Source organism: Berghia stephanieae, chromosome 15 (assembly GCF_034508935.2).
Source record: "Berghia stephanieae isolate SIO BIC M18660-M18661 chromosome 15, UCSD_Bste_1.3, whole genome shotgun sequence".
NCBI lineage: Eukaryota > Metazoa > Mollusca > Gastropoda > Nudibranchia > Aeolidiidae > Berghia > Berghia stephanieae.
Window position 1 is genome coordinate 12258455 of NC_088374.1, and position 7500 is coordinate 12265954.

At 32.9% G+C, this 7500-nt stretch overlaps 1 protein-coding gene across 3 annotated transcripts in view; it reads right to left on the reverse strand.

Annotated features, from left to right (window-relative positions):
• Window positions 1–5951, reverse strand: part of LOC144960311 (neprilysin-like) — a 115933-nt gene extending 109982 nt beyond the window's left edge. Inside the window, exons 1-2 of one of the 3 annotated variants that reach the window (XM_078893367.1) lie at window positions 5740–5951; window positions 3892–3938 (exon numbers count right to left, since the gene is read on the reverse strand). The gene's annotated coding sequence lies outside the window, so the exon portion shown is untranslated. Of the gene's footprint in view, window positions 1–3891; window positions 4179–5739 lie in introns of those variants that run through there. The other 2 variants (XM_078893368.1, XM_078893366.1) reach the window with 2 other exon arrangements.
• Window positions 5952–7500: the final 1549 nt, after the last annotated feature.

Sequence of the window (7500 nt, forward strand, 5' to 3'; positions counted from 1 at the left end):
TAAACCGTTTTCCAAATCCCGACATAATACCGCTTCGAGGCGTGGGATCACAATTGTATAAACTTGTCCTTGCAGCATCAATCATCCTTCGACGATCCAAGTCTGTCCCATTGTGTCGCCCACACCGGTATAGGGTATGAGATTAGCGGAAGAGTAGCGTCCCTTGATTGGACGTCAACGGCGGAGAAGTTATTTGTAAACAAACCAACTACAAGCCAAGCGCTCCAAATACAAAATTTATTATTCATATTTCTGTACAAAAATGCATATCATAATCAACGTTTTCCTACCTGCTGTCGTATCTAGTCCTGTTTAATCTATGGTTGTAACTTATACGCATTGTTTGACTTATTATGTCACACTTAAAAATGCAATCTTATTTGGTGTTGAAGCATTTTGTGTCGACAAGTTTGGAACAAAAGTAACAAGAAATTTTGCAAATAATAATGTTACGTTAAATGTGTCGTTCTGCATGTAAAGTGATACTTTATTTAAGTGAAAAGCTCTGAGCAGAATCTTTTAGAAATAAATATTTGCGATTAATAAAATATTCTTATGACACCGTCTTATACCGTCATCCCCAACAGTCATCCAAAACCTTTGTCATACCTATAATGTATAAATTCCAATGATATATGGCATCTCTCATTGAAAGAAATGAGTGATTTTCCACTATAATTGAAATAAAATCATTTAGATCTTTAACATTTTAAGATAAATTCCATTTAATTCTTGTCATCGATATTTCTGCGAGTCGTGATTTAAAGATTAAGTAGTAGTAGTTGAAACACTAAATGTGGTAGTAGTAGTAGTAGTAGTAGTAGTAGTAGTAGTAGTAGTAGTAGTAGTAGTAGTAGTAGTAGTAGTAGTAGAAGTAGTAGTAGTAGCAGTAGAGTAGTAGTAGTAGTAGTAGTAGTAGTAGTAGTAGTAGTAGTAGTAGTAGTAGTAGTAGTAGTAGTAGTAGTAGTGCGTCGTATAGTAGTAGTGGTAGTATTAGTAGTAGTAGCAGTAGTAGTAGTAGTAGTAGTAGTAGTAGTAGTAGTAGTAGTAGTAGTAGTAGTAGTAGTAGTAGTAGTGGTAGTAGTAGTATATAGTGCAATATCAACTAAATGTGCTCAAAGCGCTTTACATGGTAGTAATATTAGTAGTAGTAGTCCCTGACCAAAACCAACACGTAACATTTAGAACGAAACATGACACCTGTTAGGCAATATTACAAACGTTGATTTAATTTTAGTTTTTTTTTCATTAATCCATACTATTTGATGACAACGTTGTCAACGGACAGGTACTCATTTTGCACCAGAGTACAGTGAGAGAATGTGATTAAAGATCCTTTTGCAAGGACTCAACTATGAGACGAGCGAGAACCCAGGACCTTATGATCCGAAAGCGAGTGTCATACAAACTAGACCACATAGCCGCACAGTAGTAGCAGTAGTAGTAGTAGTAATAGTAGTAGTAGTAGTAGTAGTAGTAGTAGTAGTAGTAGTAGTAGTAGTAGTGATGGTGGTGGTGGTGGTATTAGTAGTACTATTAATAGTAGTAGTAGCAGTAGTAATAGTAGTAGTAGTAGTAGTAGTAGTAGTAGTAGTAGTAGTCGAAATAGTAGTAGTAGTAGTAGTAGTAGTAGTAGTAGAAGTAGTAGTATTAGTAGTAGTAGTAGTATTAGTAGTAGTAGTAGTAGTAGTAGTAGTAGTAGTAGTAGTAGTAGTAGTAGTAGTAGTAGTAGTAGTAGTAGTAGTAGTAGCTTTAGAAGACATTGTTGTAGTTTTATAAACAATTAAAGCATCCAATGAAAACTAATAGTAGTTGTAGTTGTAGAAGTAGTTTTGATAATAGATTTGGTGTTGTTGGTGTTGTTGTTGTTGTTGTTGTTGCTGTTGTTGTTGTTGTTGTTATTCTTGTAGTAGTTGTTGTTTTTTGTTGTTGTTGTTGCGGTGGTGCTTGTGGCTGTGATAATGGTAAGGGGGTCTTATTTTTTGTTTCATCGAGAATTCTGTGGTTCAATTCGTATCTATGATTTGATACTTGAACTTATCGGGGCACAGTGGTGTCGTGTACGCACAAAGTACCGATTTCGTCTGCACTCTGGGGCCTTAAGCTTTAGTTCACTTTGGGGCGCTGTACTGCCGTTAAATGGACACCAACGACATAAATTTAAAATGTATTTAATACATTTTATTTATCCTATGTTCTTTCAACAGCCTTCTGTCTCGGAGCTATTAGATCAAAACGAACAGAGGTTAGTTTGTCTTGGATCCCATTAAATCACTCATCATCCATATCAGTTCTCATTTCTCATTTAGTCTTAATACATACATGCCAAAATGTATGTCTTTGGAAGCATATGAGAATGGTAGGGTTATAATTTTGGACATCTGTAGCTCCACCCTCGTCTGCCTATTATATTATATCACAATGTTGTGTTAGTTCGGCCCGGTGGAAAAAGACGATTAAAAGGGGTTCATAACGTCGCTAAAATTAAAACAAAATACATATATTAATATGTTTATAGTTAAGCGAATTCACCATTTTAATGCTCTAATATATCATGAATAAATATCATTATGATTTATTCCGGTGTGAATTGAATTAGACCTTTAAAACTGAGGTTTAATCTGACATCCACTCGCTGTTATCATTCGAGACTAAGTTGTTTTTGGCAACTTTGGACAGAAGGGAAATACGTACATTGTGTGTTCCGTCTCTGTATATATATATTATGTGTGTGTGTGTGTGTGTGTGTGTGTGTGTGTGTGTGAAAGGGATACGCAAAAATTTAACACCTACTCGCTAGTCGTCAAGGATTACGTATTCACTTCCTGGGCAGTGAATGGAGCATTAGAATAAATAAAAATCTAATTGCGATAAATTTGACAACCACATTGTTGGAATCAGCTTGAAAAATGGAGAACATTTTTCTTTGTCTAATAAAATTCGGTCTAGAAATAACCTTTTTTGTAATAGATTTGATCTTGAAAGTAGCTTTCTACAATGTTATAATTTTATGATAATTTCTGGTCGATGTTCTTGATTTATATATCATTTTTTTATTTCTAAATTCAGTTTGTCGTCCGATACATCTCGCGAAACGGGGTGGGGCGTTGGGCGAGAGGGGGGTGCCACTGGTTTTATGACATTAAAAAGAAATTTCCTACCACAGTCGGACTGATATTACAAAAGGTCCCGATAAAAGTATAGATAGCTTTAAATTATTAAACAAGTCTGCTGATTATAACTTTATTTTAAAATAAGAAAATGTTCTGACCCATCCCCTGAAACGGAGGGTGGGGGAGGGATAAATTAAAATTAGCATTATTTGATTTCTAAATTTTCTTTTCGTGGACCAACCCATCTCGTGAAACGGAGAAGGGGGGGGGGGGGAGAATAAGTTTAAAATCAAAATTAACATCACATTATTTCTAAATTCACTTTTCGTGGTCCGTTCTGATCCATCTAAAAAGAATCCAAGTCCCTTTGGGTCATAACCAGCGAATACGATGGAAGTCCTAGGTTACAACGAATAAAAGTAGAGGTTTGGAAAATGGAAGTCCTAGGTTACAACAAATAAAAGTAGAGGTTTTGATAGTTTCATCCTCTAACAATCTGGTGAAAATAAGTAGAAAACGGTAGGGGCTGTCTGAAGCTTGTGATCGTGAAAATACTAATGAAAGAGTGAAAATGGAGAGGCTTCTTATAGGAACGATACAGACAATGGACAATTTGCATTTTATTATATTTTATTTGTTTTCCACTTTAAATTGTGTATTGTTATGCTGCTGAAGGGTTTGTAACCGAAACGTCCATTGTCTGTATCGTAGGAACGAAGCCTTTCGAAGAAAATAAGTGGCCTTCACCAATGTAAAAGTAAAGAAAATAGATTCTTACCTATTCTAGTCGACAACAGTAATCTTTAACCAAGTGATCACGATAAACTGAAATGTATGATTGATTATCTTATGGACTCGGGGTGGAGTGTAGACGATGATATAAAAGAGATTTGAAAGCGAGGCGAATGCAGATAAAAGTTGTGTGTTAAAGACAAATATCCTTTAGGCCTATTTGATTGTGTCGTGTAAGACGTATAATGCATATTGTATCCTTATCATAGGATTTTGTAACACACCGTGGTTCGTCGTTTGGTTGTTTCCAATCGGTTATGAATGACGTGGAACAGTTTATATCTACTGTGAAGATTTAATAGGGCAGAGATGGCGTCACGTATTATATACTCTTCTGATTCCAAACTACTTGGAAGTATGTGTGTGTGTGTGTGTGTGTATATGTATGTTCGTGTCGTTGTGCTGGTATGTGTATGTGGCGTGTCTACACCAATGTTTATAACAATGTTTTACAATTTGTGCGCCTGGAGATGTCTTGTCAACGGAAATGGGCGATATATATATATATATATATATATATATATATATATATATATATATATATATAAACTTTATATTATTATTATTATTATTATTATTATTATTATTATTATTATTATTATTATTATTATTATTGTATAACCAGTTCTTCGGGTAACTAATAATGATAAGGCTGCATATTGAATCAAAAAGTGGCATAACTATTCTAGTAATAGGATGTATTGGCAGATTTTTAGGATTACGGGACGTGATCCTTGTGTGGAAATTATAATTCTGTATCACAAGACATTTCGGTAATATATCAAAGAAATATCAATTATTAATAAATTTGGCAAAGAATATTAAAAATCTTTAAATGTACAGTGGAACAACAAGCGAATATATTGTGGTGACTTTGTGTCGATTATACTTATACTATAATTATTATCCAATATAGATATATAACCAAATGATTATGAAGATACTTTATAAACTGGTAAAGGTTAAATGATATTATACTAAAAAGTAGAAATGGATATTACGTTGAGGTGTTACAAAAACGGACCATCTTTATGCACCCCCGTGGGCGGTGTAAAAAAACGCACGCTGCTTAGTGATTACCGATGTACACTTATACAATGATAATAAATTAAAGAATAATAACAATAATTTAAAAAATCAAAGGTAAAATGAAACATGGCACACAAATACTGATCTCAAATAAAAAAAAAAAGTTAGAAAATTATAATCGAAATTTATTTTTTTAAACATGATAAAAAGGTTTTGAAGAACAAAACAAAAAAACACACACACACACAAAAAGAAAAAAAAAAAACCAAACAAACATAACAATAAATATTATGTCTTAATAAACTAAACTAACAGAAACACAATATCGCTGATGAAATTAGTTAGAATGCGCATGCGTGACGGAGGTGCATAAAAACGATCCGTTAAGATACACCGCAAACGGAGGTGCATAAAAACACTACGTTACATAAAAATCATGTTATTGAGATTACGTAAATATTTCATCTGAGAATAAATAAATTAATTTGCGCGACACAGTATTTTGGTTATCACCTTATTCATAGAAATATTGATCAGTTGCTTTAAAGTAAAAGATTGTAGATAAGAGATTGATTACAGGTTATATATTACTTCTAAGCAGTGAAATATAAATATAATTATTGAATCATCTCTCTATAATATTATCCTTATTTCATACATAGATAAATGGAAATGTTGGTTTACTTTTTTAAAATTTTAACTTTAAGACAGGACGCATAATTTAATATCATACATAGACAGCTAGGTTATTATCTACATAATTATGTTAATACTACAAGTGATTGCGAAATTAAATTAATTCTACCTTCAAAGATGGGACTATAGCTAAGTCTAAGTCGGTGCATAGTTTCTCACATCCGTGGGTAGGAAAGAATTAAAATGTCTTTGTTTCTTTGTGACACAAACAACCGCTTCTTTTGCTGAATTGAATCCCTCTGTCTAGTGGATGGGATTAATCTCTAATGACTTTGTTGGTGTTTTCATTACATGATTTCAGACGAAAAATAATCAAAGTCTGAAATTGAAGAAAATTTTAACATTTTCTGGCAGTGTTTCAAAACTCTGTCGATCTTTTTTAATTCCCGCCCCAGGCTGGGAAACAGCAGCGTCGTACTGATAATGCATGTATTATAAAACAGACAAAGCAGCCTATTGTCTAAATTCATTCTATTGGGTTTTCTTTAAAAATACATTCTAAAGAACGAGGATAAATACATGATCTTTATTGACGACCGGTACACACACACACACACACACACACACGCACGCATATATATATATATAATATATATATATATATATATATATATATATATATATATATATATATATATATATATAAAACACTCTTTTTAAAAATCTTTTGTTTGACCGCTCTTTTCAACATTATGGTCCTAATCTCTACCATACCACAATACTCAATAGAGAATTCAATGATATCTCAAACTTTAAATCTGCTTTAAAAACCCACTTTTTCACAATTGATTTGGCACCGTGCCCACTGTGATGATTGTGTATCGGACACGTCTAATATTTTATCAATATGTCTTTTATTTCCATGTTTACTTTTGGCTTCCTATGTTCGCAACGCAATACATTATCTGGAAATCGCTGTGAGATCTTTGGAAAGCGCTCAACAATTGTCTATTATTATAATCGGATTATTATTATCAGATTGTTTAAGGGGCGTTTTGGGTCTTTTCCAAAAAAAATTTAATTACCAATATTGGGCGGTTTTAATCATTCTGTATCATCAATATAGGTTAAAAAACAACATTTATGGTGAAAAATTTTAATTATCTGTCTTGATACCCATTTTGCGACCTAATTTGGGGGTCTGACATCAAAAAATATAACAATCTTGTGGCAAACGTTCCAAAAAAACTAATGAAGGAATGACCTCCATATTCTTCCCTCTTGTCAACATTGTACTATAGTGTGTCACCATAGAGAGATTTTACGGCTTTAGCTTATGGAATTTTTATTAGAACATAACAAAGTTGAGAATCAAAATGTTATGACAAAATTGACGTTAAAAATTCAGAATTAGGATTATAATTCAAAATTCACATATCTTATCAATAAAATCTCTCTATGGTGACATAATACATTATCTCTGTGATAACTGTGGAAAATTTCAGACAATTTCATTGAATAGATTAAGAGAAACGTTTGACACAAGTTCCCATACCCTTAGAAATATGACATTTTGACAAAATAGCAAAATAGATTCCCGTTTTTCACACTTTTCTTACTATCTGTACCATTTTCGACTGTGTTTTTCATGCCTTTATAGTCTACTTTAAGAATTTGGACTTCAATTATATTATTTCTAGGGTAATAAAATATCAATTTCCACCAAAATCTCAAAATCAATTTTTCGAAGGATTTTCCTAATAATTAGACCCAAACCGCCCCTTAACCAAACCCACCAGTATATCTCATGTAAACATACTGACAGTGTATTATGGTTTGGCAAGATTTACTGTGCGGGTCTGTGGTAATGAAATAGACACGAGGTGAGCACACACAAAAAAAAAAAGAGAAGAAGAAGTAAAAGAAAAAA